Source organism: Ranitomeya imitator, unplaced genomic scaffold (assembly GCF_032444005.1).
Source record: "Ranitomeya imitator isolate aRanImi1 unplaced genomic scaffold, aRanImi1.pri SCAFFOLD_252, whole genome shotgun sequence".
Classification (NCBI taxonomy): Eukaryota; Metazoa; Chordata; class Amphibia; order Anura; family Dendrobatidae; genus Ranitomeya; species Ranitomeya imitator.
The window spans coordinates 16225-42289 of record NW_027193687.1 but is presented as its reverse complement, the minus strand read 5'-3'; the positions used below and the strand labels follow the sequence as shown (position 1 = coordinate 42289).

Sequence of the window (26065 nt, the reverse complement as noted above, 5' to 3'; positions counted from 1 at the left end):
AAAAGGACCTAGCATCGCTGGTTGACTGGTTCAATTCCTGCTATGGGAGTGACCTCCTTTGGCATATGTACGCACATTCAAAAACTGCCACAAACCTTGTAGATGGAATCAGTTTAGGTTGGAACTGCTCTATGCAGCAAAAATGTCAACCACCAGAGTTTTGGGTTATTTATTTGCACCACATACCATTTGAGGTCAACGCTCAAACCATTCTTATTTCTCACTTGTAACTCCTAGGTTTTAAGGGACTCAGCAACCCTTTTTTCCCTGTCTGTTATTAGAGCTCTCCTCTTTGCTGCAATCGGTTATGTTTTGGTACTGAATGGGAAAAATCGGTGGCTCTCTAGCAAAGATGGAGACAGAATTGATTGAAAAAACAAGGGGCCAGTGCCTCTTCTGAGCATCAAAAGTTCAACCTTTAGCTTATGAGACGGATTTGCTTCCTACTGTGTTAAGGAGGCAAGTTGCGCAAATTGAACTGCAGAAGTTTCTTGTGTCAAGTAGTAAACTTCTTTTTTTTACATTGTCACTGATACCGCTATGCATCATTTCCCATATGGTCTAGCGGTTAGGATTCCTGGTTCTCACCCAGGCGGCCCGGGTTCGACTCCCGGTATGGGAAAGTACCCTTTTCTGTACTAACTACTGATGCGTTATTTTCAGTCAAACGTATCTCAGGTACAATTTGGACTTAACCGTCAAAAATGCTGAGCACCAGCTTTTTGTCCATTCATTGCGACTTTTGGCGCAAGACTGAGTTTGGTTTCATAGCTCAAATCATTCCCAACTACCTCTTTTTACACCAAAGGTGTTAAGAGACTCAACAACCCATTTGTACTGTCTGTCATTTGGGCTCACAATTCCTTAATTATCAGAATCGTTTTAGAACTGAAAGGGAAAGTTCTAAATTGGGGACAATATCTCTTAAGAAAAGAGGAATATGCTGCCCCGTGTGAGGATCGAACTCACGACCTTCAGATTATGAGACTGACGCGCTACCTACTGCGCTAACGAGGCAAGACACACAAGCTAATCTGCAGACACTTCTTGTGCAAGGCACGAAACTTATTTTTTTCATATTGTCAACGAGCTTGAAGGTATCTATTCCCATATGGTCTAGCGGTTAGGATTCCTGGTTTTCACCCAGGCGGCCCGGGTTCGACTCCCGGTATGGGAATTCACTTTTTTCTGTACTACTGCCAACATTCAAAGACTGAAATGTGTTTTGCAAATAAAAGTACTTCAGATAGAATTTGCACTTTGCAGTCAAAAATGCTGAACACCAGGGTATTTTTCATTCATTCTGACCTTTTGCACAAGATTTAATTTTGTTTCATAGCTTAACTCATTCTCAACTACACCTTTTTACTCCAAAGTGTTAGGGGCCCAACAATCCATGTGTTCTGTCTGTCATTAGGGCTCCTACTTCATTTCCAATCGGAAACATTTCAGAAATTAATGGGAAAGTTCTGAGTTGGTAACACAGTCTCCTGAGAAAAGGAGGGAGTAGTACCACATGTGAGGAATAAACTCATATTCTTCAGATTGCCAACTGATATGCTAATTATGGTGTTCATGTGGAAAGTTTTAGCTTTAGTAATGTAAAATTTATTTAATCAAAGCAAAAAACTTCTTTTTTTTTTTTTTTTTTAAACCTGTCTTGTTGGTTAGTGTAAAGCTTGCCCCATGCGGAAAAGGACCTAGCATCGCTGGTTGACTGGTTCAATTCCTGCTATGGGAGTGACCTCCTTTGGCATATGTACGCACATTCAAAAACTGCCACAAACCTTGTAGATGGAATCAGTTTAGGTTGGAACTGCTCTATGCAGCAAAAATGTCAACCACCAGAGTTTTGGGTTATTTATTTGCACCACATACCATTTGAGGTCAACGCTCAAACCATTCTTATTTCTCACTTGTAACTCCTAGGTTTTAAGGGACTCAGCAACCCTTTTTTCCCTGTCTGTTATTAGAGCTCTCCTCTTTGCTGCAATCGGTTATGTTTTGGTACTGAATGGGAAAAATCGGTGGCTCTCTAGCAAAGATGGAGACAGAATTGATTGAAAAAACAAGGGGCCAGTGCCTCTTCTGAGCATCAAAAGTTCAACCTTTAGCTTATGAGACGGATTTGCTTCCTACTGTGTTAAGGAGGCAAGTTGCGCAAATTGAACTGCAGAAGTTTCTTGTGTCAAGTAGTAAACTTCTTTTTTTTACATTGTCACTGATACCGCTATGCATCATTTCCCATATGGTCTAGCGGTTAGGATTCCTGGTTCTCACCCAGGCGGCCCGGGTTCGACTCCCGGTATGGGAAAGTACCCTTTTCTGTACTAACTACTGATGCGTTATTTTCAGTCAAACGTATCTCAGGTACAATTTGGACTTAACCGTCAAAAATGCTGAGCACCAGCTTTTTGTCCATTCATTGCGACTTTTGGCGCAAGACTGAGTTTGGTTTCATAGCTCAAATCATTCCCAACTACCTCTTTTTACACCAAAGGTGTTAAGAGACTCAACAACCCATTTGTACTGTCTGTCATTTGGGCTCACAATTCCTTAATTATCAGAATCGTTTTAGAACTGAAAGGGAAAGTTCTAAATTGGGGACAATATCTCTTAAGAAAAGAGGAATATGCTGCCCCGTGTGAGGATCGAACTCACGACCTTCAGATTATGAGACTGACGCGCTACCTACTGCGCTAACGAGGCAAGACACACAAGCTAATCTGCAGACACTTCTTGTGCAAGGCACGAAACTTATTTTTTTCATATTGTCAACGAGCTTGAAGGTATCTATTCCCATATGGTCTAGCGGTTAGGATTCCTGGTTTTCACCCAGGCGGCCCGGGTTCGACTCCCGGTATGGGAATTCACTTTTTTCTGTACTACTGCCAACATTCAAAGACTGAAATGTGTTTTGCAAATAAAAGTACTTCAGATAGAATTTGCACTTTGCAGTCAAAAATGCTGAACACCAGGGTATTTTTCATTCATTCTGACCTTTTGCACAAGATTTAATTTTGTTTCATAGCTTAACTCATTCTCAACTACACCTTTTTACTCCAAAGTGTTAGGGGCCCAACAATCCATGTGTTCTGTCTGTCATTAGGGCTCCTACTTCATTTCCAATCGGAAACATTTCAGAAATTAATGGGAAAGTTCTGAGTTGGTAACACAGTCTCCTGAGAAAAGGAGGGAGTAGTACCACATGTGAGGAATAAACTCATATTCTTCAGATTGCCAACTGATATGCTAATTATGGTGTTCATGTGGAAAGTTTTAGCTTTAGTAATGTAAAATTGATTTAATCAAAGCAAAAAACTTCTTTTTTTTTTTTTTTTTTTTTTTTTTAAACCTGTCTTGTTGGTTAGTGTAAAGCTTGCCCCATGCGGAAAAGGACCTAGCATCGCTGGTTGACTGGTTCAATTCCTGCTATGGGAGTGACCTCCTTTGGCATATGTACGCACATTCAAAAACTGCCACAAACCTTGTAGATGGAATCAGTTTAGGTTGGAACTGCTCTATGCAGCAAAAATGTCAACCACCAGAGTTTTGGGTTATTTATTTGCACCACATACCATTTGAGGTCAACGCTCAAACCATTCTTATTTCTCACTTGTAACTCCTAGGTTTTAAGGGACTCAGCAACCCTTTTTTCCCTGTCTGTTATTAGAGCTCTCCTCTTTGCTGCAATCGGTTATGTTTTGGTACTGAATGGGAAAAATCGGTGGCTCTCTAGCAAAGATGGAGACAGAATTGATTGAAAAAACAAGGGGCCAGTGCCTCTTCTGAGCATCAAAAGTTCAACCTTTAGCTTATGAGACGGATTTGCTTCCTACTGTGTTAACGAGGCAAGTTGCGCAAATTGAACTGCAGAAGTTTCTTGTGTCAAGTAGTAAACTTCTTTTTTTTACATTGTCACTGATACCGCTATGCATCATTTCCCATATGGTCTAGCGGTTAGGATTCCTGGTTCTCACCCAGGCGGCCCGGGTTCGACTCCCGGTATGGGAAAGTACCCTTTTCTGTACTAACTACTGATGCGTTATTTTCAGTCAAACGTATCTCAGGTACAATTTGGACTTAACCGTCAAAAATGCTGAGCACCAGCTTTTTGTCCATTCATTGCGACTTTTGGCGCAAGACTGAGTTTGGTTTCATAGCTCAAATCATTCCCAACTACCTCTTTTTACACCAAAGGTGTTAAGAGACTCAACAACCCATTTGTACTGTCTGTCATTTGGGCTCACAATTCCTTAATTATCAGAATCGTTTTAGAACTGAAAGGGAAAGTTCTAAATTGGGGACAATATCTCTTAAGAAAAGAGGAATATGCTGCCCCGTGTGAGGATCGAACTCACGACCTTCAGATTATGAGACTGACGCGCTACCTACTGCGCTAACGAGGCAAGACACACAAGCTAATCTGCAGACACTTCTTGTGCAAGGCACGAAACTTATTTTTTTCATATTGTCAACGAGCTTGAAGGTATCTATTCCCATATGGTCTAGCGGTTAGGATTCCTGGTTTTCACCCAGGCGGCCCGGGTTCGACTCCCGGTATGGGAATTCACTTTTTTCTGTACTACTGCCAACATTCAAAGACTGAAATGTGTTTTGCAAATAAAAGTACTTCAGATAGAATTTGCACTTTGCAGTCAAAAATGCTGAACACCAGGGTATTTTTCATTCATTCTGACCTTTTGCACAAGATTTAATTTTGTTTCATAGCTTAACTCATTCTCAACTACACCTTTTTACTCCAAAGTGTTAGGGGCCCAACAATCCATGTGTTCTGTCTGTCATTAGGGCTCCTACTTCATTTCCAATCGGAAACATTTCAGAAATTAATGGGAAAGTTCTGAGTTGGTAACACAGTCTCCTGAGAAAAGGAGGGAGTAGTACCACATGTGAGGAATAAACTCATATTCTTCAGATTGCCAACTGATATGCTAATTATGGTGTTCATGTGGAAAGTTTTAGCTTTAGTAATGTAAAATTTATTTAATCAAAGCAAAAAACTTCTTTTTTTTTTTTTTTTTTAAACCTGTCTTGTTGGTTAGTGTAAAGCTTGCCCCATGCGGAAAAGGACCTAGCATCGCTGGTTGACTGGTTCAATTCCTGCTATGGGAGTGACCTCCTTTGGCATATGTACGCACATTCAAAAACTGCCACAAACCTTGTAGATGGAATCAGTTTAGGTTGGAACTGCTCTATGCAGCAAAAATGTCAACCACCAGAGTTTTGGGTTATTTATTTGCACCACATACCATTTGAGGTCAACGCTCAAACCATTCTTATTTCTCACTTGTAACTCCTAGGTTTTAAGGGACTCAGCAACCCTTTTTTCCCTGTCTGTTATTAGAGCTCTCCTCTTTGCTGCAATCGGTTATGTTTTGGTACTGAATGGGAAAAATCGGTGGCTCTCTAGCAAAGATGGAGACAGAATTGATTGAAAAAACAAGGGGCCAGTGCCTCTTCTGAGCATCAAAAGTTCAACCTTTAGCTTATGAGACGGATTTGCTTCCTACTGTGTTAAGGAGGCAAGTTGCGCAAATTGAACTGCAGAAGTTTCTTGTGTCAAGTAGTAAACTTCTTTTTTTTACATTGTCACTGATACCGCTATGCATCATTTCCCATATGGTCTAGCGGTTAGGATTCCTGGTTCTCACCCAGGCGGCCCGGGTTCGACTCCCGGTATGGGAAAGTACCCTTTTCTGTACTAACTACTGATGCGTTATTTTCAGTCAAACGTATCTCAGGTACAATTTGGACTTAACCGTCAAAAATGCTGAGCACCAGCTTTTTGTCCATTCATTGCGACTTTTGGCGCAAGACTGAGTTTGGTTTCATAGCTCAAATCATTCCCAACTACCTCTTTTTACACCAAAGGTGTTAAGAGACTCAACAACCCATTTGTACTGTCTGTCATTTGGGCTCACAATTCCTTAATTATCAGAATCGTTTTAGAACTGAAAGGGAAAGTTCTAAATTGGGGACAATATCTCTTAAGAAAAGAGGAATATGCTGCCCCGTGTGAGGATCGAACTCACGACCTTCAGATTATGAGACTGACGCGCTACCTACTGCGCTAACGAGGCAAGACACACAAGCTAATCTGCAGACACTTCTTGTGCAAGGCACGAAACTTATTTTTTTCATATTGTCAACGAGCTTGAAGGTATCTATTCCCATATGGTCTAGCGGTTAGGATTCCTGGTTTTCACCCAGGCGGCCCGGGTTCGACTCCCGGTATGGGAATTCACTTTTTTCTGTACTACTGCCAACATTCAAAGACTGAAATGTGTTTTGCAAATAAAAGTACTTCAGATAGAATTTGCACTTTGCAGTCAAAAATGCTGAACACCAGGGTATTTTTCATTCATTCTGACCTTTTGCACAAGATTTAATTTTGTTTCATAGCTTAACTCATTCTCAACTACACCTTTTTACTCCAAAGTGTTAGGGGCCCAACAATCCATGTGTTCTGTCTGTCATTAGGGCTCCTACTTCATTTCCAATCGGAAACATTTCAGAAATTAATGGGAAAGTTCTGAGTTGGTAACACAGTCTCCTGAGAAAAGGAGGGAGTAGTACCACATGTGAGGAATAAACTCATATTCTTCAGATTGCCAACTGATATGCTAATTATGGTGTTCATGTGGAAAGTTTTAGCTTTAGTAATGTAAAATTTATTTAATCAAAGCAAAAAACTTCTTTTTTTTTTTTTTTTTTTTTTTTTTTTTAAACCTGTCTTGTTGGTTAGTGTAAAGCTTGCCCCATGCGGAAAAGGACCTAGCATCGCTGGTTGACTGGTTCAATTCCTGCTATGGGAGTGACCTCCTTTGGCATATGTACGCACATTCAAAAACTGCCACAAACCTTGTAGATGGAATCAGTTTAGGTTGGAACTGCTCTATGCAGCAAAAATGTCAACCACCAGAGTTTTGGGTTATTTATTTGCACCACATACCATTTGAGGTCAACGCTCAAACCATTCTTATTTCTCACTTGTAACTCCTAGGTTTTAAGGGACTCAGCAACCCTTTTTTCCCTGTCTGTTATTAGAGCTCTCCTCTTTGCTGCAATCGGTTATGTTTTGGTACTGAATGGGAAAAATCGGTGGCTCTCTAGCAAAGATGGAGACAGAATTGATTGAAAAAACAAGGGGCCAGTGCCTCTTCTGAGCATCAAAAGTTCAACCTTTAGCTTATGAGACGGATTTGCTTCCTACTGTGTTAACGAGGCAAGTTGCGCAAATTGAACTGCAGAAGTTTCTTGTGTCAAGTAGTAAACTTCTTTTTTTTACATTGTCACTGATACCGCTATGCATCATTTCCCATATGGTCTAGCGGTTAGGATTCCTGGTTCTCACCCAGGCGGCCCGGGTTCGACTCCCGGTATGGGAAAGTACCCTTTTCTGTACTAACTACTGATGCGTTATTTTCAGTCAAACGTATCTCAGGTACAATTTGGACTTAACCGTCAAAAATGCTGAGCACCAGCTTTTTGTCCATTCATTGCGACTTTTGGCGCAAGACTGAGTTTGGTTTCATAGCTCAAATCATTCCCAACTACCTCTTTTTACACCAAAGGTGTTAAGAGACTCAACAACCCATTTGTACTGTCTGTCATTTGGGCTCACAATTTCTTCATTATCAGAATCATTTTAGAACTGAAAGGGAAAGTTCTAAATTGGGGACAATATCTCTTAAGAAAAGAGGAATATGCTGCCCCGTGTGAGGATCGAACTCACGACCTTCAGATTATGAGACTGACGCGCTACCTACTGCGCTAACGAGGCAAGACACACAAGCTAATCTGCAGACACTTCTTGTGCAAGGCACGAAACTTATTTTTTTCATATTGTCAACGAGCTTGAAGGTATCTATTCCCATATGGTCTAGCGGTTAGGATTCCTGGTTTTCACCCAGGCGGCCCGGGTTCGACTCCCGGTATGGGAATTCACTTTTTTCTGTACTACTGCCAACATTCAAAGACTGAAATGTGTTTTGCAAATAAAAGTACTTCAGATAGAATTTGCACTTTGCAGTCAAAAATGCTGAACACCAGGGTATTTTTCATTCATTCTGACCTTTTGCACAAGATTTAATTTTGTTTCATAGCTTAACTCATTCTCAACTACACCTTTTTACTCCAAAGTGTTAGGGGCCCAACAATCCATGTGTTCTGTCTGTCATTAGGGCTCCTACTTCATTTCCAATCGGAAACATTTCAGAAATTAATGGGAAAGTTCTGAGTTGGTAACACAGTCTCCTGAGAAAAGGAGGGAGTAGTACCACATGTGAGGAATAAACTCATATTCTTCAGATTGCCAACTGATATGCTAATTATGGTGTTCATGTGGAAAGTTTTAGCTTTAGTAATGTAAAATTGATTTAATCAAAGCAAAAAACTTCTTTTTTTTTTTTTTTTTTTTTTTTTTTTTTTTTAAACCTGTCTTGTTGGTTAGTGTAAAGCTTGCCCCATGCGGAAAAGGACCTAGCATCGCTGGTTGACTGGTTCAATTCCTGCTATGGGAGTGACCTCCTTTGGCATATGTACGCACATTCAAAAACTGCCACAAACCTTGTAGATGGAATCAGTTTAGGTTGGAACTGCTCTATGCAGCAAAAATGTCAACCACCAGAGTTTTGGGTTATTTATTTGCACCACATACCATTTGAGGTCAACGCTCAAACCATTCTTATTTCTCACTTGTAACTCCTAGGTTTTAAGGGACTCAGCAACCCTTTTTTCCCTGTCTGTTATTAGAGCTCTCCTCTTTGCTGCAATCGGTTATGTTTTGGTACTGAATGGGAAAAATCGGTGGCTCTCTAGCAAAGATGGAGACAGAATTGATTGAAAAAACAAGGGGCCAGTGCCTCTTCTGAGCATCAAAAGTTCAACCTTTAGCTTATGAGACGGATTTGCTTCCTACTGTGTTAAGGAGGCAAGTTGCGCAAATTGAACTGCAGAAGTTTCTTGTGTCAAGTAGTAAACTTCTTTTTTTTACATTGTCACTGATACCGCTATGCATCATTTCCCATATGGTCTAGCGGTTAGGATTCCTGGTTCTCACCCAGGCGGCCCGGGTTCGACTCCCGGTATGGGAAAGTACCCTTTTCTGTACTAACTACTGATGCGTTATTTTCAGTCAAACGTATCTCAGGTACAATTTGGACTTAACCGTCAAAAATGCTGAGCACCAGCTTTTTGTCCATTCATTGCGACTTTTGGCGCAAGACTGAGTTTGGTTTCATAGCTCAAATCATTCCCAACTACCTCTTTTTACACCAAAGGTGTTAAGAGACTCAACAACCCATTTGTACTGTCTGTCATTTGGGCTCACAATTCCTTAATTATCAGAATCGTTTTAGAACTGAAAGGGAAAGTTCTAAATTGGGGACAATATCTCTTAAGAAAAGAGGAATATGCTGCCCCGTGTGAGGATCGAACTCACGACCTTCAGATTATGAGACTGACGCGCTACCTACTGCGCTAACGAGGCAAGACACACAAGCTAATCTGCAGACACTTCTTGTGCAAGGCACGAAACTTATTTTTTTCATATTGTCAACGAGCTTGAAGGTATCTATTCCCATATGGTCTAGCGGTTAGGATTCCTGGTTTTCACCCAGGCGGCCCGGGTTCGACTCCCGGTATGGGAATTCACTTTTTTCTGTACTACTGCCAACATTCAAAGACTGAAATGTGTTTTGCAAATAAAAGTACTTCAGATAGAATTTGCACTTTGCAGTCAAAAATGCTGAACACCAGGGTATTTTTCATTCATTCTGACCTTTTGCACAAGATTTAATTTTGTTTCATAGCTTAACTCATTCTCAACTACACCTTTTTACTCCAAAGTGTTAGGGGCCCAACAATCCATGTGTTCTGTCTGTCATTAGGGCTCCTACTTCATTTCCAATCGGAAACATTTCAGAAATTAATGGGAAAGTTCTGAGTTGGTAACACAGTCTCCTGAGAAAAGGAGGGAGTAGTACCACATGTGAGGAATAAACTCATATTCTTCAGATTGCCAACTGATATGCTAATTATGGTGTTCATGTGGAAAGTTTTAGCTTTAGTAATGTAAAATTTATTTAATCAAAGCAAAAAACTTCTTTTTTTTTTTTTTTTTTTTTTTTTTTTTTAAACCTGTCTTGTTGGTTAGTGTAAAGCTTGCCCCATGCGGAAAAGGACCTAGCATCGCTGGTTGACTGGTTCAATTCCTGCTATGGGAGTGACCTCCTTTGGCATATGTACGCACATTCAAAAACTGCCACAAACCTTGTAGATGGAATCAGTTTAGGTTGGAACTGCTCTATGCAGCAAAAATGTCAACCACCAGAGTTTTGGGTTATTTATTTGCACCACATACCATTTGAGGTCAACGCTCAAACCATTCTTATTTCTCACTTGTAACTCCTAGGTTTTAAGGGACTCAGCAACCCTTTTTTCCCTGTCTGTTATTAGAGCTCTCCTCTTTGCTGCAATCGGTTATGTTTTGGTACTGAATGGGAAAAATCGGTGGCTCTCTAGCAAAGATGGAGACAGAATTGATTGAAAAAACAAGGGGCCAGTGCCTCTTCTGAGCATCAAAAGTTCAACCTTTAGCTTATGAGACGGATTTGCTTCCTACTGTGTTAAGGAGGCAAGTTGCGCAAATTGAACTGCAGAAGTTTCTTGTGTCAAGTAGTAAACTTCTTTTTTTTACATTGTCACTGATACCGCTATGCATCATTTCCCATATGGTCTAGCGGTTAGGATTCCTGGTTCTCACCCAGGCGGCCCGGGTTCGACTCCCGGTATGGGAAAGTACCCTTTTCTGTACTAACTACTGATGCGTTATTTTCAGTCAAACGTATCTCAGGTACAATTTGGACTTAACCGTCAAAAATGCTGAGCACCAGCTTTTTGTCCATTCATTGCGACTTTTGGCGCAAGACTGAGTTTGGTTTCATAGCTCAAATCATTCCCAACTACCTCTTTTTACACCAAAGGTGTTAAGAGACTCAACAACCCATTTGTACTGTCTGTCATTTGGGCTCACAATTTCTTCATTATCAGAATCATTTTAGAACTGAAAGGGAAAGTTCTAAATTGGGGACAATATCTCTTAAGAAAAGAGGAATATGCTGCCCCGTGTGAGGATCGAACTCACGACCTTCAGATTATGAGACTGACGCGCTACCTACTGCGCTAACGAGGCAAGACACACAAGCTAATCTGCAGACACTTCTTGTGCAAGGCACGAAACTTATTTTTTTCATATTGTCAACGAGCTTGAAGGTATCTATTCCCATATGGTCTAGCGGTTAGGATTCCTGGTTTTCACCCAGGCGGCCCGGGTTCGACTCCCGGTATGGGAATTCACTTTTTTCTGTACTACTGCCAACATTCAAAGACTGAAATGTGTTTTGCAAATAAAAGTACTTCAGATAGAATTTGCACTTTGCAGTCAAAAATGCTGAACACCAGGGTATTTTTCATTCATTCTGACCTTTTGCACAAGATTTAATTTTGTTTCATAGCTTAACTCATTCTCAACTACACCTTTTTACTCCAAAGTGTTAGGGGCCCAACAATCCATGTGTTCTGTCTGTCATTAGGGCTCCTACTTCATTTCCAATCGGAAACATTTCAGAAATTAATGGGAAAGTTCTGAGTTGGTAACACAGTCTCCTGAGAAAAGGAGGGAGTAGTACCACATGTGAGGAATAAACTCATATTCTTCAGATTGCCAACTGATATGCTAATTATGGTGTTCATGTGGAAAGTTTTAGCTTTAGTAATGTAAAATTTATTTAATCAAAGCAAAAAACTTCTTTTTTTTTTTTTTTTTTTTTTTTTTTTTTAAACCTGTCTTGTTGGTTAGTGTAAAGCTTGCCCCATGCGGAAAAGGACCTAGCATCGCTGGTTGACTGGTTCAATTCCTGCTATGGGAGTGACCTCCTTTGGCATATGTACGCACATTCAAAAACTGCCACAAACCTTGTAGATGGAATCAGTTTAGGTTGGAACTGCTCTATGCAGCAAAAATGTCAACCACCAGAGTTTTGGGTTATTTATTTGCACCACATACCATTTGAGGTCAACGCTCAAACCATTCTTATTTCTCACTTGTAACTCCTAGGTTTTAAGGGACTCAGCAACCCTTTTTTCCCTGTCTGTTATTAGAGCTCTCCTCTTTGCTGCAATCGGTTATGTTTTGGTACTGAATGGGAAAAATCGGTGGCTCTCTAGCAAAGATGGAGACAGAATTGATTGAAAAAACAAGGGGCCAGTGCCTCTTCTGAGCATCAAAAGTTCAACCTTTAGCTTATGAGACGGATTTGCTTCCTACTGTGTTAAGGAGGCAAGTTGCGCAAATTGAACTGCAGAAGTTTCTTGTGTCAAGTAGTAAACTTCTTTTTTTTACATTGTCACTGATACCGCTATGCATCATTTCCCATATGGTCTAGCGGTTAGGATTCCTGGTTCTCACCCAGGCGGCCCGGGTTCGACTCCCGGTATGGGAAAGTACCCTTTTCTGTACTAACTACTGATGCGTTATTTTCAGTCAAACGTATCTCAGGTACAATTTGGACTTAACCGTCAAAAATGCTGAGCACCAGCTTTTTGTCCATTCATTGCGACTTTTGGCGCAAGACTGAGTTTGGTTTCATAGCTCAAATCATTCCCAACTACCTCTTTTTACACCAAAGGTGTTAAGAGACTCAACAACCCATTTGTACTGTCTGTCATTTGGGCTCACAATTTCTTCATTATCAGAATCATTTTAGAACTGAAAGGGAAAGTTCTAAATTGGGGACAATATCTCTTAAGAAAAGAGGAATATGCTGCCCCGTGTGAGGATCGAACTCACGACCTTCAGATTATGAGACTGACGCGCTACCTACTGCGCTAACGAGGCAAGACACACAAGCTAATCTGCAGACACTTCTTGTGCAAGGCACGAAACTTATTTTTTTCATATTGTCAACGAGCTTGAAGGTATCTATTCCCATATGGTCTAGCGGTTAGGATTCCTGGTTTTCACCCAGGCGGCCCGGGTTCGACTCCCGGTATGGGAATTCACTTTTTTCTGTACTACTGCCAACATTCAAAGACTGAAATGTGTTTTGCAAATAAAAGTACTTCAGATAGAATTTGCACTTTGCAGTCAAAAATGCTGAACACCAGGGTATTTTTCATTCATTCTGACCTTTTGCACAAGATTTAATTTTGTTTCATAGCTTAACTCATTCTCAACTACACCTTTTTACTCCAAAGTGTTAGGGGCCCAACAATCCATGTGTTCTGTCTGTCATTAGGGCTCCTACTTCATTTCCAATCGGAAACATTTCAGAAATTAATGGGAAAGTTCTGAGTTGGTAACACAGTCTCCTGAGAAAAGGAGGGAGTAGTACCACATGTGAGGAATAAACTCATATTCTTCAGATTGCCAACTGATATGCTAATTATGGTGTTCATGTGGAAAGTTTTAGCTTTAGTAATGTAAAATTTATTTAATCAAAGCAAAAAACTTCTTTTTTTTTTTTTTTTTTTTTTTTTTTTTTAAACCTGTCTTGTTGGTTAGTGTAAAGCTTGCCCCATGCGGAAAAGGACCTAGCATCGCTGGTTGACTGGTTCAATTCCTGCTATGGGAGTGACCTCCTTTGGCATATGTACGCACATTCAAAAACTGCCACAAACCTTGTAGATGGAATCAGTTTAGGTTGGAACTGCTCTATGCAGCAAAAATGTCAACCACCAGAGTTTTGGGTTATTTATTTGCACCACATACCATTTGAGGTCAACGCTCAAACCATTCTTATTTCTCACTTGTAACTCCTAGGTTTTAAGGGACTCAGCAACCCTTTTTTCCCTGTCTGTTATTAGAGCTCTCCTCTTTGCTGCAATCGGTTATGTTTTGGTACTGAATGGGAAAAATCGGTGGCTCTCTAGCAAAGATGGAGACAGAATTGATTGAAAAAACAAGGGGCCAGTGCCTCTTCTGAGCATCAAAAGTTCAACCTTTAGCTTATGAGACGGATTTGCTTCCTACTGTGTTAAGGAGGCAAGTTGCGCAAATTGAACTGCAGAAGTTTCTTGTGTCAAGTAGTAAACTTCTTTTTTTTACATTGTCACTGATACCGCTATGCATCATTTCCCATATGGTCTAGCGGTTAGGATTCCTGGTTCTCACCCAGGCGGCCCGGGTTCGACTCCCGGTATGGGAAAGTACCCTTTTCTGTACTAACTACTGATGCGTTATTTTCAGTCAAACGTATCTCAGGTACAATTTGGACTTAACCGTCAAAAATGCTGAGCACCAGCTTTTTGTCCATTCATTGCGACTTTTGGCGCAAGACTGAGTTTGGTTTCATAGCTCAAATCATTCCCAACTACCTCTTTTTACACCAAAGGTGTTAAGAGACTCAACAACCCATTTGTACTGTCTGTCATTTGGGCTCACAATTCCTTAATTATCAGAATCGTTTTAGAACTGAAAGGGAAAGTTCTAAATTGGGGACAATATCTCTTAAGAAAAGAGGAATATGCTGCCCCGTGTGAGGATCGAACTCACGACCTTCAGATTATGAGACTGACGCGCTACCTACTGCGCTAACGAGGCAAGACACACAAGCTAATCTGCAGACACTTCTTGTGCAAGGCACGAAACTTATTTTTTTCATATTGTCAACGAGCTTGAAGGTATCTATTCCCATATGGTCTAGCGGTTAGGATTCCTGGTTTTCACCCAGGCGGCCCGGGTTCGACTCCCGGTATGGGAATTCACTTTTTTCTGTACTACTGCCAACATTCAAAGACTGAAATGTGTTTTGCAAATAAAAGTACTTCAGATAGAATTTGCACTTTGCAGTCAAAAATGCTGAACACCAGGGTATTTTTCATTCATTCTGACCTTTTGCACAAGATTTAATTTTGTTTCATAGCTTAACTCATTCTCAACTACACCTTTTTACTCCAAAGTGTTAGGGGCCCAACAATCCATGTGTTCTGTCTGTCATTAGGGCTCCTACTTCATTTCCAATCGGAAACATTTCAGAAATTAATGGGAAAGTTCTGAGTTGGTAACACAGTCTCCTGAGAAAAGGAGGGAGTAGTACCACATGTGAGGAATAAACTCATATTCTTCAGATTGCCAACTGATATGCTAATTATGGTGTTCATGTGGAAAGTTTTAGCTTTAGTAATGTAAAATTGATTTAATCAAAGCAAAAAACTTCTTTTTTTTTTTTTTTTTTTTTTTTTTTTTTTTTTAAACCTGTCTTGTTGGTTAGTGTAAAGCTTGCCCCATGCGGAAAAGGACCTAGCATCGCTGGTTGACTGGTTCAATTCCTGCTATGGGAGTGACCTCCTTTGGCATATGTACGCACATTCAAAAACTGCCACAAACCTTGTAGATGGAATCAGTTTAGGTTGGAACTGCTCTATGCAGCAAAAATGTCAACCACCAGAGTTTTGGGTTATTTATTTGCACCACATACCATTTGAGGTCAACGCTCAAACCATTCTTATTTCTCACTTGTAACTCCTAGGTTTTAAGGGACTCAGCAACCCTTTTTTCCCTGTCTGTTATTAGAGCTCTCCTCTTTGCTGCAATCGGTTATGTTTTGGTACTGAATGGGAAAAATCGGTGGCTCTCTAGCAAAGATGGAGACAGAATTGATTGAAAAAACAAGGGGCCAGTGCCTCTTCTGAGCATCAAAAGTTCAACCTTTAGCTTATGAGACGGATTTGCTTCCTACTGTGTTAAGGAGGCAAGTTGCGCAAATTGAACTGCAGAAGTTTCTTGTGTCAAGTAGTAAACTTCTTTTTTTTACATTGTCACTGATACCGCTATGCATCATTTCCCATATGGTCTAGCGGTTAGGATTCCTGGTTCTCACCCAGGCGGCCCGGGTTCGACTCCCGGTATGGGAAAGTACCCTTTTCTGTACTAACTACTGATGCGTTATTTTCAGTCAAACGTATCTCAGGTACAATTTGGACTTAACCGTCAAAAATGCTGAGCACCAGCTTTTTGTCCATTCATTGCGACTTTTGGCGCAAGACTGAATTTGGTTTCATAGCTCAAATCATTCCCAACTACCTCTTTTTACACCAAAGGTGTTAAGAGACTCAACAACCCATTTGTACTGTCTGTCATTTGGGCTCACAATTTCTTCATTATCAGAATCATTTTAGAACTGAAAGGGAAAGTTCTAAATTGGGGACAATATCTCTTAAGAAAAGAGGAATATGCTGCCCCGTGTGAGGATCGAACTCACGACCTTCAGATTATGAGACTGACGCGCTACCTACTGCGCTAACGAGGCAAGACACACAAGCTAATCTGCAGACACTTCTTGTGCAAGGCACGAAACTTATTTTTTTCATATTGTCAACGAGCTTGAAGGTATCTATTCCCATATGGTCTAGCGGTTAGGATTCCTGGTTTTCACCCAGGCGGCCCGGGTTCGACTCCCGGTATGGGAATTCACTTTTTTCTGTACTACTGCCAACATTCAAAGACTGAAATGTGTTTTGCAAATAAAAGTACTTCAGATAGAATTTGCACTTTGCAGTCAAAAATGCTGAACACCAGGGTATTTTTCATTCATTCTGACCTTTTGCACAAGATTTAATTTTGTTTCATAGCTTAACTCATTCTCAACTACACCTTTTTACTCCAAAGTGTTAGGGGCCCAACAATCCATGTGTTCTGTCTGTCATTAGGGCTCCTACTTCATTTCCAATCGGAAACATTTCAGAAATTAATGGGAAAGTTCTGAGTTGGTAACACAGTCTCCTGAGAAAAGGAGGGAGTAGTACCACATGTGAGGAATAAACTCATATTCTTCAGATTGCCAACTGATATGCTAATTATGGTGTTCATGTGGAAAGTTTTAGCTTTAGTAATGTAAAATTTATTTAATCAAAGCAAAAAACTTCTTTTTTTTTTTTTTTTTTAAACCTGTCTTGTTGGTTAGTGTAAAGCTTGCCCCATGCGGAAAAGGACCTAGCATCGCTGGTTGACTGGTTCAATTCCTGCTATGGGAGTGACCTCCTTTGGCATATGTACGCACATTCAAAAACTGCCACAAACCTTGTAGATGGAATCAGTTTAGGTTGGAACTGCTCTATGCAGCAAAAATGTCAACCACCAGAGTTTTGGGTTATTTATTTGCACCACATACCATTTGAGGTCAACGCTCAAACCATTCTTATTTCTCACTTGTAACTCCTAGGTTTTAAGGGACTCAGCAACCCTTTTTTCCCTGTCTGTTATTAGAGCTCTCCTCTTTGCTGCAATCGGTTATGTTTTGGTACTGAATGGGAAAAATCGGTGGCTCTCTAGCAAAGATGGAGACAGAATTGATTGAAAAAACAAGGGGCCAGTGCCTCTTCTGAGCATCAAAAGTTCAACCTTTAGCTTATGAGACGGATTTGCTTCCTACTGTGTTAAGGAGGCAAGTTGCGCAAATTGAACTGCAGAAGTTTCTTGTGTCAAGTAGTAAACTTCTTTTTTTTACATTGTCACTGATACCGCTATGCATCATTTCCCATATGGTCTAGCGGTTAGGATTCCTGGTTCTCACCCAGGCGGCCCGGGTTCGACTCCCGGTATGGGAAAGTACCCTTTTCTGTACTAACTACTGATGCGTTATTTTCAGTCAAACGTATCTCAGGTACAATTTGGACTTAACCGTCAAAAATGCTGAGCACCAGCTTTTTGTCCATTCATTGCGACTTTTGGCGCAAGACTGAGTTTGGTTTCATAGCTCAAATCATTCCCAACTACCTCTTTTTACACCAAAGGTGTTAAGAGACTCAACAACCCATTTGTACTGTCTGTCATTTGGGCTCACAATTCCTTAATTATCAGAATCGTTTTAGAACTGAAAGGGAAAGTTCTAAATTGGGGACAATATCTCTTAAGAAAAGAGGAATATGCTGCCCCGTGTGAGGATCGAACTCACGACCTTCAGATTATGAGACTGACGCGCTACCTACTGCGCTAACGAGGCAAGACACACAAGCTAATCTGCAGACACTTCTTGTGCAAGGCACGAAACTTATTTTTTTCATATTGTCAACGAGCTTGAAGGTATCTATTCCCATATGGTCTAGCGGTTAGGATTCCTGGTTTTCACCCAGGCGGCCCGGGTTCGACTCCCGGTATGGGAATTCACTTTTTTCTGTACTACTGCCAACATTCAAAGACTGAAATGTGTTTTGCAAATAAAAGTACTTCAGATAGAATTTGCACTTTGCAGTCAAAAATGCTGAACACCAGGGTATTTTTCATTCATTCTGACCTTTTGCACAAGATTTAATTTTGTTTCATAGCTTAACTCATTCTCAACTACACCTTTTTACTCCAAAGTGTTAGGGGCCCAACAATCCATGTGTTCTGTCTGTCATTAGGGCTCCTACTTCATTTCCAATCGGAAACATTTCAGAAATTAATGGGAAAGTTCTGAGTTGGTAACACAGTCTCCTGAGAAAAGGAGGGAGTAGTACCACATGTGAGGAATAAACTCATATTCTTCAGATTGCCAACTGATATGCTAATTATGGTGTTCATGTGGAAAGTTTTAGCTTTAGTAATGTAAAATTGATTTAATCAAAGCAAAAAACTTCTTTTTTTTTTTTTTTTTTTTTTTTTTTTTTTTTTAAACCTGTCTTGTTGGTTAGTGTAAAGCTTGCCCCATGCGGAAAAGGACCTAGCATCGCTGGTTGACTGGTTCAATTCCTGCTATGGGAGTGACCTCCTTTGGCATATGTACGCACATTCAAAAACTGCCACAAACCTTGTAGATGGAATCAGTTTAGGTTGGAACTGCTCTATGCAGCAAAAATGTCAACCACCAGAGTTTTGGGTTATTTATTTGCACCACATACCATTTGAGGTCAACGCTCAAACCATTCTTATTTCTCACTTGTAACTCCTAGGTTTTAAGGGACTCAGCAACCCTTTTTTCCCTGTCTGTTATTAGAGCTCTCCTCTTTGCTGCAATCGGTTATGTTTTGGTACTGAATGGGAAAAATCGGTGGCTCTCTAGCAAAGATGGAGACAGAATTGATTGAAAAAACAAGGGGCCAGTGCCTCTTCTGAGCATCAAAAGTTCAACCTTTAGCTTATGAGACGGATTTGCTTCCTACTGTGTTAAGGAGGCAAGTTGCGCAAATTGAACTGCAGAAGTTTCTTGTGTCAAGTAGTAAACTTCTTTTTTTTACATTGTCACTGATACCGCTATGCATCATTTCCCATATGGTCTAGCGGTTAGGATTCCTGGTTCTCACCCAGGCGGCCCGGGTTCGACTCCCGGTATGGGAAAGTACCCTTTTCTGTACTAACTACTGATGCGTTATTTTCAGTCAAACGTATCTCAGGTACAATTTGGACTTAACCGTCAAAAATGCTGAGCACCAGCTTTTTGTCCATTCATTGCGACTTTTGGCGCAAGACTGAGTTTGGTTTCATAGCTCAAATCATTCCCAACTACCTCTTTTTACACCAAAGGTGTTAAGAGACTCAACAACCCATTTGTACTGTCTGTCATTTGGGCTCACAATTTCTTCATTATCAGAATCATTTTAGAACTGAAAGGGAAAGTTCTAAATTGGGGACAATATCTCTTAAGAAAAGAGGAATATGCTGCCCCGTGTGAGGATCGAACTCACGACCTTCAGATTATGAGACTGACGCGCTACCTACTGCGCTAACGAGGCAAGACACACAAGCTAATCTGCAGACACTTCTTGTGCAAGGCACGAAACTTATTTTTTTCATATTGTCAACGAGCTTGAAGGTATCTATTCCCATATGGTCTAGCGGTTAGGATTCCTGGTTTTCACCCAGGCGGCCCGGGTTCGACTCCCGGTATGGGAATTCACTTTTTTCTGTACTACTGCCAACATTCAAAGACTGAAATGTGTTTTGCAAATAAAAGTACTTCAGATAGAATTTGCACTTTGCAGTCAAAAATGCTGAACACCAGGGTATTTTTCATTCATTCTGACCTTTTGCACAAGATTTAATTTTGTTTCATAGCTTAACTCATTCTCAACTACACCTTTTTACTCCAAAGTGTTAGGGGCCCAACAATCCATGTGTTCTGTCTGTCATTAGGGCTCCTACTTCATTTCCAATCGGAAACATTTCAGAAATTAATGGGAAAGTTCTGAGTTGGTAACACAGTCTCCTGAGAAAAGGAGGGAGTAGTACCACATGTGAGGAATAAACTCATATTCTTCAGATTGCCAACTGATATGCTAATTATGGTGTTCATGTGGAAAGTTTTAGCTTTAGTAATGTAAAATTTATTTAATCAAAGCAAAAAACTTCTTTTTTTTTTTTTTTTTTTTTTTTTTTTTAAACCTGTCTTGTTGGTTAGTGTAAAGCTTGCCCCATGCGGAAAAGGACCTAGCATCGCTGGTTGACTGGTTCAATTCCTGCTATGGGAGTGACCTCCTTTGGCATATGTACGCACATTCAAAAACTGCCACAAACCTTGTAGATGGAATCAGTTTAGGTTGGAACTGCTCTATGCAGCAAAAATGTCAACCACCAGAGTTTTGGGTTATTTATTTGCACCACATACCATTTGAGGTCAACGCTCAAACCATTCTTATTTCTCACTTGTAACTCCTAGGTTTTAAGGGACTCAGCAACCCTTTTTTCCCTGTCTGTTATTAGAGCTCTCCTCTTTGCTGCAATCGGTTATGTTTTGGTACTGAATGGGAAAAATCGGTGGCTCTCTAGCAAAGATGGAGACAGAATTGATTGAAAAAACAAGGGGCCAGTGCCTCTTCTGAGCATCAAAAGTTCAACCTTTAGCTTATGAGACGGATTTGCTTCCTACTGTGTTAAGGAGGCAAGTTGCGCAAATTGAACTGCAGAAGTTTCTTGTGTCAAGTAGTAAACTTCTTTTTTTTACATTGTCACTGATACCGCTATGCATCATTTCCCATATGGTCTAGCGGTTAGGATTCCTGGTTCTCACCCAGGCGGCCCGGGTTCGACTCCCGGTATGGGAAAGTACCCTTTTCTGTACTAACTACTGATGCGTTATTTTCAGTCAAACGTATCTCAGGTACAATTTGGACTTAACCGTCAAAAATGCTGAGCACCAGCTTTTTGTCCATTCATTGCGACTTTTGGCGCAAGACTGAGTTTGGTTTCATAGCTCAAATCATTCCCAACTACCTCTTTTTACACCAAAGGTGTTAAGAGACTCAACAACCCATTTGTACTGTCTGTCATTTGGGCTCACAATTCCTTAATTATCAGAATCGTTTTAGAACTGAAAGGGAAAGTTCTAAATTGGGGACAATATCTCTTAAGAAAAGAGGAATATGCTGCCCCGTGTGAGGATCGAACTCACGACCTTCAGATTATGAGACTGACGCGCTACCTACTGCGCTAACGAGGCAAGACACACAAGCTAATCTGCAGACACTTCTTGTGCAAGGCACGAAACTTATTTTTTTCATATTGTCAACGAGCTTGAAGGTATCTATTCCCATATGGTCTAGCGGTTAGGATTCCTGGTTTTCACCCAGGCGGCCCGGGTTCGACTCCCGGTATGGGAATTCACTTTTTTCTGTACTACTGCCAACATTCAAAGACTGAAATGTGTTTTGCAAATAAAAGTACTTCAGATAGAATTTGCACTTTGCAGTCAAAAATGCTGAACACCAGGGTATTTTTCATTCATTCTGACCTTTTGCACAAGATTTAATTTTGTTTCATAGCTTAACTCATTCTCAACTACACCTTTTTACTCCAAAGTGTTAGGGGCCCAACAATCCATGTGTTCTGTCTGTCATTAGGGCTCCTACTTCATTTCCAATCGGAAACATTTCAGAAATTAATGGGAAAGTTCTGAGTTGGTAACACAGTCTCCTGAGAAAAGGAGGGAGTAGTACCACATGTGAGGAATAAACTCATATTCTTCAGATTGCCAACTGATATGCTAATTATGGTGTTCATGTGGAAAGTTTTAGCTTTAGTAATGTAAAATTGATTTAATCAAAGCAAAAAACTTCTTTTTTTTTTTTTTTTTTTTTTTTTTTTTTTTTTAAACCTGTCTTGTTGGTTAGTGTAAAGCTTGCCCCATGCGGAAAAGGACCTAGCATCGCTGGTTGACTGGTTCAATTCCTGCTATGGGAGTGACCTCCTTTGGCATATGTACGCACATTCAAAAACTGCCACAAACCTTGTAGATGGAATCAGTTTAGGTTGGAACTGCTCTATGCAGCAAAAATGTCAACCACCAGAGTTTTGGGTTATTTATTTGCACCACATACCATTTGAGGTCAACGCTCAAACCATTCTTATTTCTCACTTGTAACTCCTAGGTTTTAAGGGACTCAGCAACCCTTTTTTCCCTGTCTGTTATTAGAGCTCTCCTCTTTGCTGCAATCGGTTATGTTTTGGTACTGAATGGGAAAAATCGGTGGCTCTCTAGCAAAGATGGAGACAGAATTGATTGAAAAAACAAGGGGCCAGTGCCTCTTCTGAGCATCAAAAGTTCAACCTTTAGCTTATGAGACGGATTTGCTTCCTACTGTGTTAAGGAGGCAAGTTGCGCAAATTGAACTGCAGAAGTTTCTTGTGTCAAGTAGTAAACTTCTTTTTTTTACATTGTCACTGATACCGCTATGCATCATTTCCCATATGGTCTAGCGGTTAGGATTCCTGGTTCTCACCCAGGCGGCCCGGGTTCGACTCCCGGTATGGGAAAGTACCCTTTTCTGTACTAACTACTGATGCGTTATTTTCAGTCAAACGTATCTCAGGTACAATTTTGACTTAACCGTCAAAAATGCTGAGCACCAGCTTTTTGTCCATTCATTGCGACTTTTGGCGCAAGACTGAATTTGGTTTCATAGCTCAAATCATTCCCAACTACCTCTTTTTACACCAAAGGTGTTAAGAGACTCAACAACCCATTTGTACTGTCTGTCATTTGGGCTCACAATTTCTTCATTATCAGAATCATTTTAGAACTGAAAGGGAAAGTTCTAAATTGGGGACAATATCTCTTAAGAAAAGAGGAATATGCTGCCCCGTGTGAGGATCGAACTCACGACCTTCAGATTATGAGACTGACGCGCTACCTACTGCGCTAACGAGGCAAGACACACAAGCTAATCTGCAGACACTTCTTGTGCAAGGCACGAAACTTATTTTTTTCATATTGTCAACGAGCTTGAAGGTATCTATTCCCATATGGTCTAGCGGTTAGGATTCCTGGTTTTCACCCAGGCGGCCCGGGTTCGACTCCCGGTATGGGAATTCACTTTTTTCTGTACTACTGCCAACATTCAAAGACTGAAATGTGTTTTGCAAATAAAAGTACTTCAGATAGAATTTGCACTTTGCAGTCAAAAATGCTGAACACCAGGGTATTTTTCATTCATTCTGACCTTTTGCACAAGATTTAATTTTGTTTCATAGCTTAACTCATTCTCAACTACACCTTTTTACTCCAAAGTGTTAGGGGCCCAACAATCCATGTGTTCTGTCTGTCATTAGGGCTCCTACTTCATTTCCAATCGGAAACATTTCAGAAATTAATGGGAAAGTTCTGAGTTGGTAACACAGTCTCCTGAGAAAAGGAGGGAGTAGTACCACATGTGAGGAATAAACTCATATTCTTCAGATTGCCAACTGATATGCTAATTATGGTGTTCATGTGGAAAGTTTTAGCTTTAGTAATGTAAAATTTATTTAATCAAAGCAAAAAACTTCTTTTTTTTTTTTTTTTTTAAACCTGTCTTGTTGGTTAGTGTAAAGCTTGCCCCATGCGGAAAAGGACCTAGCATCGCTGGTTGACTGGTTCAATTCCTGCTATGGGAGTGACCTCCTTTGGCATATGTACGCACATTCAAAAACTGCCACAAACCTTGTAGATGGAATCAGTTTAGGTTGGAACTGCTCTATGCAGCAAAAATGTCAACCACCAGAGTTTTGGGTTATTTATTTGCACCACATACCATTTGAGGTCAACGCTCAAACCATTCTTATTTCTCACTTGTAACTCCTAGGTTTTAAGGGACTCAGCAACCCTTTTTTCCCTGTCTGTTATTAGAGCTCTCCTCTTTGCTGCAATCGGTTATGTTTTGGTACTGAATGGGAAAAATCGGTGGCTCTCTAGCAAAGATGGAGACAGAATTGATTGAAAAAACAAGGGGCCAGTGCCTCTTCTGAGCATCAAAAGTTCAACCTTTAGCTTATGAGACGGATTTGCTTCCTACTGTGTTAAGGAGGCAAGTTGCGCAAATTGAACTGCAGAAGTTTCTTGTGTCAAGTAGTAAACTTCTTTTTTTTACATTGTCACTGATACCGCTATGCATCATTTCCCATATGGTCTAGCGGTTAGGATTCCTGGTTCTCACCCAGGCGGCCCGGGTTCGACTCCCGGTATGGGAAAGTACCCTTTTCTGTACTAACTACTGATGCGTTATTTTCAGTCAAACGTATCTCAGGTACAATTTGGACTTAACCGTCAAAAATGCTGAGCACCAGCTTTTTGTCCATTCATTGCGACTTTTGGCGCAAGACTGAGTTTGGTTTCATAGCTCAAATCATTCCCAACTACCTCTTTTTACACCAAAGGTGTTAAGAGACTCAACAACCCATTTGTACTGTCTGTCATTTGGGCTCACAATTCCTTAATTATCAGAATCGTTTTAGAACTGAAAGGGAAAGTTCTAAATTGGGGACAATATCTCTTAAGAAAAGAGGAATATGCTGCCCCGTGTGAGGATCGAACTCACGACCTTCAGATTATGAGACTGACGCGCTACCTACTGCGCTAACGAGGCAAGACACACAAGCTAATCTGCAGACACTTCTTGTGCAAGGCACGAAACTTATTTTTTTCATATTGTCAACGAGCTTGAAGGTATCTATTCCCATATGGTCTAGCGGTTAGGATTCCTGGTTTTCACCCAGGCGGCCCGGGTTCGACTCCCGGTATGGGAATTCACTTTTTTCTGTACTACTGCCAACATTCAAAGACTGAAATGTGTTTTGCAAATAAAAGTACTTCAGATAGAATTTGCACTTTGCAGTCAAAAATGCTGAACACCAGGGTATTTTTCATTCATTCTGACCTTTTGCACAAGATTTAATTTTGTTTCATAGCTTAACTCATTCTCAACTACACCTTTTTACTCCAAAGTGTTAGGGGCCCAACAATCCATGTGTTCTGTCTGTCATTAGGGCTCCTACTTCATTTCCAATCGGAAACATTTCAGAAATTAATGGGAAAGTTCTGAGTTGGTAACACAGTCTCCTGAGAAAAGGAGGGAGTAGTACCACATGTGAGGAATAAACTCATATTCTTCAGATTGCCAACTGATATGCTAATTATGGTGTTCATGTGGAAAGTTTTAGCTTTAGTAATGTAAAATTTATTTAATCAAAGCAAAAAACTTCTTTTTTTTTTTTTTTTTTTTTTTTTTTTTAAACCTGTCTTGTTGGTTAGTGTAAAGCTTGCCCCATGCGGAAAAGGACCTAGCATCGCTGGTTGACTGGTTCAATTCCTGCTATGGGAGTGACCTCCTTTGGCATATGTACGCACATTCAAAAACTGCCACAAACCTTGTAGATGGAATCAGTTTAGGTTGGAACTGCTCTATGCAGCAAAAATGTCAACCACCAGAGTTTTGGGTTATTTATTTGCACCACATACCATTTGAGGTCAACGCTCAAACCATTCTTATTTCTCACTTGTAACTCCTAGGTTTTAAGGGACTCAGCAACCCTTTTTTCCCTGTCTGTTATTAGAGCTCTCCTCTTTGCTGCAATCGGTTATGTTTTGGTACTGAATGGGAAAAATCGGTGGCTCTCTAGCAAAGATGGAGACAGAATTGATTGAAAAAACAAGGGGCCAGTGCCTCTTCTGAGCATCAAAAGTTCAACCTTTAGCTTATGAGACGGATTTGCTTCCTACTGTGTTAAGGAGGCAAGTTGCGCAAATTGAACTGCAGAAGTTTCTTGTGTCAAGTAGTAAACTTCTTTTTTTTACATTGTCACTGATACCGCTATGCA

General features: G+C 40.5%; 45 non-coding genes across 45 annotated transcripts; 30 read left to right on the top strand and 15 right to left on the bottom strand.

The window, feature by feature from the left end:
• The first annotated feature begins 550 nt into the window (after positions 1-550).
• On the top strand, positions 551-622 carry TRNAE-CUC (transfer RNA glutamic acid (anticodon CUC)). The gene has a single exon. It is a non-coding gene; the product is annotated as a tRNA-Glu (tRNA).
• A 322-nt stretch (positions 623-944) lies between these two features.
• TRNAM-CAU (transfer RNA methionine (anticodon CAU)) lies at positions 945-1017 on the bottom strand. Its single transcript has one exon. It is a non-coding gene; the product is annotated as a tRNA-Met (tRNA).
• Positions 1018-1105: 88 nt separating this feature from the next.
• On the top strand, positions 1106-1177 carry TRNAE-UUC (transfer RNA glutamic acid (anticodon UUC)). The gene has a single exon. It is a non-coding gene; the product is annotated as a tRNA-Glu (tRNA).
• A 1065-nt stretch (positions 1178-2242) lies between these two features.
• On the top strand, positions 2243-2314 carry TRNAE-CUC (transfer RNA glutamic acid (anticodon CUC)). The gene has a single exon. It is a non-coding gene; the product is annotated as a tRNA-Glu (tRNA).
• A 322-nt stretch (positions 2315-2636) lies between these two features.
• On the bottom strand, positions 2637-2709 carry TRNAM-CAU (transfer RNA methionine (anticodon CAU)). Its single transcript has one exon. It is a non-coding gene; the product is annotated as a tRNA-Met (tRNA).
• An 88-nt stretch (positions 2710-2797) lies between these two features.
• TRNAE-UUC (transfer RNA glutamic acid (anticodon UUC)) lies at positions 2798-2869 on the top strand. Its single transcript has one exon. It is a non-coding gene; the product is annotated as a tRNA-Glu (tRNA).
• A 1073-nt stretch (positions 2870-3942) lies between these two features.
• On the top strand, positions 3943-4014 carry TRNAE-CUC (transfer RNA glutamic acid (anticodon CUC)). Its single transcript has one exon. It is a non-coding gene; the product is annotated as a tRNA-Glu (tRNA).
• A 322-nt stretch (positions 4015-4336) lies between these two features.
• TRNAM-CAU (transfer RNA methionine (anticodon CAU)) lies at positions 4337-4409 on the bottom strand. Its single transcript has one exon. It is a non-coding gene; the product is annotated as a tRNA-Met (tRNA).
• An 88-nt stretch (positions 4410-4497) lies between these two features.
• Positions 4498-4569, top strand: TRNAE-UUC (transfer RNA glutamic acid (anticodon UUC)). Its single transcript has one exon. It is a non-coding gene; the product is annotated as a tRNA-Glu (tRNA).
• A 1065-nt stretch (positions 4570-5634) lies between these two features.
• On the top strand, positions 5635-5706 carry TRNAE-CUC (transfer RNA glutamic acid (anticodon CUC)). Its single transcript has one exon. It is a non-coding gene; the product is annotated as a tRNA-Glu (tRNA).
• Positions 5707-6028: 322 nt separating this feature from the next.
• TRNAM-CAU (transfer RNA methionine (anticodon CAU)) lies at positions 6029-6101 on the bottom strand. Its single transcript has one exon. It is a non-coding gene; the product is annotated as a tRNA-Met (tRNA).
• Positions 6102-6189: 88 nt separating this feature from the next.
• TRNAE-UUC (transfer RNA glutamic acid (anticodon UUC)) lies at positions 6190-6261 on the top strand. Its single transcript has one exon. It is a non-coding gene; the product is annotated as a tRNA-Glu (tRNA).
• Positions 6262-7337: 1076 nt separating this feature from the next.
• TRNAE-CUC (transfer RNA glutamic acid (anticodon CUC)) lies at positions 7338-7409 on the top strand. The gene has a single exon. It is a non-coding gene; the product is annotated as a tRNA-Glu (tRNA).
• A 322-nt stretch (positions 7410-7731) lies between these two features.
• Positions 7732-7804, bottom strand: TRNAM-CAU (transfer RNA methionine (anticodon CAU)). The gene has a single exon. It is a non-coding gene; the product is annotated as a tRNA-Met (tRNA).
• An 88-nt stretch (positions 7805-7892) lies between these two features.
• On the top strand, positions 7893-7964 carry TRNAE-UUC (transfer RNA glutamic acid (anticodon UUC)). Its single transcript has one exon. It is a non-coding gene; the product is annotated as a tRNA-Glu (tRNA).
• Positions 7965-9044: 1080 nt separating this feature from the next.
• On the top strand, positions 9045-9116 carry TRNAE-CUC (transfer RNA glutamic acid (anticodon CUC)). The gene has a single exon. It is a non-coding gene; the product is annotated as a tRNA-Glu (tRNA).
• A 322-nt stretch (positions 9117-9438) lies between these two features.
• On the bottom strand, positions 9439-9511 carry TRNAM-CAU (transfer RNA methionine (anticodon CAU)). Its single transcript has one exon. It is a non-coding gene; the product is annotated as a tRNA-Met (tRNA).
• An 88-nt stretch (positions 9512-9599) lies between these two features.
• On the top strand, positions 9600-9671 carry TRNAE-UUC (transfer RNA glutamic acid (anticodon UUC)). Its single transcript has one exon. It is a non-coding gene; the product is annotated as a tRNA-Glu (tRNA).
• Positions 9672-10748: 1077 nt separating this feature from the next.
• TRNAE-CUC (transfer RNA glutamic acid (anticodon CUC)) lies at positions 10749-10820 on the top strand. The gene has a single exon. It is a non-coding gene; the product is annotated as a tRNA-Glu (tRNA).
• A 322-nt stretch (positions 10821-11142) lies between these two features.
• On the bottom strand, positions 11143-11215 carry TRNAM-CAU (transfer RNA methionine (anticodon CAU)). Its single transcript has one exon. It is a non-coding gene; the product is annotated as a tRNA-Met (tRNA).
• An 88-nt stretch (positions 11216-11303) lies between these two features.
• TRNAE-UUC (transfer RNA glutamic acid (anticodon UUC)) lies at positions 11304-11375 on the top strand. Its single transcript has one exon. It is a non-coding gene; the product is annotated as a tRNA-Glu (tRNA).
• Positions 11376-12452: 1077 nt separating this feature from the next.
• Positions 12453-12524, top strand: TRNAE-CUC (transfer RNA glutamic acid (anticodon CUC)). The gene has a single exon. It is a non-coding gene; the product is annotated as a tRNA-Glu (tRNA).
• Positions 12525-12846: 322 nt separating this feature from the next.
• TRNAM-CAU (transfer RNA methionine (anticodon CAU)) lies at positions 12847-12919 on the bottom strand. The gene has a single exon. It is a non-coding gene; the product is annotated as a tRNA-Met (tRNA).
• Positions 12920-13007: 88 nt separating this feature from the next.
• On the top strand, positions 13008-13079 carry TRNAE-UUC (transfer RNA glutamic acid (anticodon UUC)). Its single transcript has one exon. It is a non-coding gene; the product is annotated as a tRNA-Glu (tRNA).
• Positions 13080-14156: 1077 nt separating this feature from the next.
• TRNAE-CUC (transfer RNA glutamic acid (anticodon CUC)) lies at positions 14157-14228 on the top strand. Its single transcript has one exon. It is a non-coding gene; the product is annotated as a tRNA-Glu (tRNA).
• A 322-nt stretch (positions 14229-14550) lies between these two features.
• On the bottom strand, positions 14551-14623 carry TRNAM-CAU (transfer RNA methionine (anticodon CAU)). Its single transcript has one exon. It is a non-coding gene; the product is annotated as a tRNA-Met (tRNA).
• Positions 14624-14711: 88 nt separating this feature from the next.
• Positions 14712-14783, top strand: TRNAE-UUC (transfer RNA glutamic acid (anticodon UUC)). The gene has a single exon. It is a non-coding gene; the product is annotated as a tRNA-Glu (tRNA).
• Positions 14784-15864: 1081 nt separating this feature from the next.
• Positions 15865-15936, top strand: TRNAE-CUC (transfer RNA glutamic acid (anticodon CUC)). The gene has a single exon. It is a non-coding gene; the product is annotated as a tRNA-Glu (tRNA).
• Positions 15937-16258: 322 nt separating this feature from the next.
• Positions 16259-16331, bottom strand: TRNAM-CAU (transfer RNA methionine (anticodon CAU)). The gene has a single exon. It is a non-coding gene; the product is annotated as a tRNA-Met (tRNA).
• An 88-nt stretch (positions 16332-16419) lies between these two features.
• Positions 16420-16491, top strand: TRNAE-UUC (transfer RNA glutamic acid (anticodon UUC)). The gene has a single exon. It is a non-coding gene; the product is annotated as a tRNA-Glu (tRNA).
• A 1065-nt stretch (positions 16492-17556) lies between these two features.
• TRNAE-CUC (transfer RNA glutamic acid (anticodon CUC)) lies at positions 17557-17628 on the top strand. Its single transcript has one exon. It is a non-coding gene; the product is annotated as a tRNA-Glu (tRNA).
• Positions 17629-17950: 322 nt separating this feature from the next.
• TRNAM-CAU (transfer RNA methionine (anticodon CAU)) lies at positions 17951-18023 on the bottom strand. The gene has a single exon. It is a non-coding gene; the product is annotated as a tRNA-Met (tRNA).
• Positions 18024-18111: 88 nt separating this feature from the next.
• On the top strand, positions 18112-18183 carry TRNAE-UUC (transfer RNA glutamic acid (anticodon UUC)). Its single transcript has one exon. It is a non-coding gene; the product is annotated as a tRNA-Glu (tRNA).
• A 1081-nt stretch (positions 18184-19264) lies between these two features.
• On the top strand, positions 19265-19336 carry TRNAE-CUC (transfer RNA glutamic acid (anticodon CUC)). The gene has a single exon. It is a non-coding gene; the product is annotated as a tRNA-Glu (tRNA).
• Positions 19337-19658: 322 nt separating this feature from the next.
• Positions 19659-19731, bottom strand: TRNAM-CAU (transfer RNA methionine (anticodon CAU)). Its single transcript has one exon. It is a non-coding gene; the product is annotated as a tRNA-Met (tRNA).
• Positions 19732-19819: 88 nt separating this feature from the next.
• TRNAE-UUC (transfer RNA glutamic acid (anticodon UUC)) lies at positions 19820-19891 on the top strand. Its single transcript has one exon. It is a non-coding gene; the product is annotated as a tRNA-Glu (tRNA).
• A 1076-nt stretch (positions 19892-20967) lies between these two features.
• TRNAE-CUC (transfer RNA glutamic acid (anticodon CUC)) lies at positions 20968-21039 on the top strand. The gene has a single exon. It is a non-coding gene; the product is annotated as a tRNA-Glu (tRNA).
• A 322-nt stretch (positions 21040-21361) lies between these two features.
• Positions 21362-21434, bottom strand: TRNAM-CAU (transfer RNA methionine (anticodon CAU)). Its single transcript has one exon. It is a non-coding gene; the product is annotated as a tRNA-Met (tRNA).
• An 88-nt stretch (positions 21435-21522) lies between these two features.
• On the top strand, positions 21523-21594 carry TRNAE-UUC (transfer RNA glutamic acid (anticodon UUC)). Its single transcript has one exon. It is a non-coding gene; the product is annotated as a tRNA-Glu (tRNA).
• A 1081-nt stretch (positions 21595-22675) lies between these two features.
• Positions 22676-22747, top strand: TRNAE-CUC (transfer RNA glutamic acid (anticodon CUC)). Its single transcript has one exon. It is a non-coding gene; the product is annotated as a tRNA-Glu (tRNA).
• Positions 22748-23069: 322 nt separating this feature from the next.
• TRNAM-CAU (transfer RNA methionine (anticodon CAU)) lies at positions 23070-23142 on the bottom strand. The gene has a single exon. It is a non-coding gene; the product is annotated as a tRNA-Met (tRNA).
• An 88-nt stretch (positions 23143-23230) lies between these two features.
• Positions 23231-23302, top strand: TRNAE-UUC (transfer RNA glutamic acid (anticodon UUC)). Its single transcript has one exon. It is a non-coding gene; the product is annotated as a tRNA-Glu (tRNA).
• A 1065-nt stretch (positions 23303-24367) lies between these two features.
• TRNAE-CUC (transfer RNA glutamic acid (anticodon CUC)) lies at positions 24368-24439 on the top strand. Its single transcript has one exon. It is a non-coding gene; the product is annotated as a tRNA-Glu (tRNA).
• A 322-nt stretch (positions 24440-24761) lies between these two features.
• Positions 24762-24834, bottom strand: TRNAM-CAU (transfer RNA methionine (anticodon CAU)). Its single transcript has one exon. It is a non-coding gene; the product is annotated as a tRNA-Met (tRNA).
• An 88-nt stretch (positions 24835-24922) lies between these two features.
• TRNAE-UUC (transfer RNA glutamic acid (anticodon UUC)) lies at positions 24923-24994 on the top strand. The gene has a single exon. It is a non-coding gene; the product is annotated as a tRNA-Glu (tRNA).
• The last annotated feature ends 1071 nt before the right edge of the window (positions 24995-26065 follow it).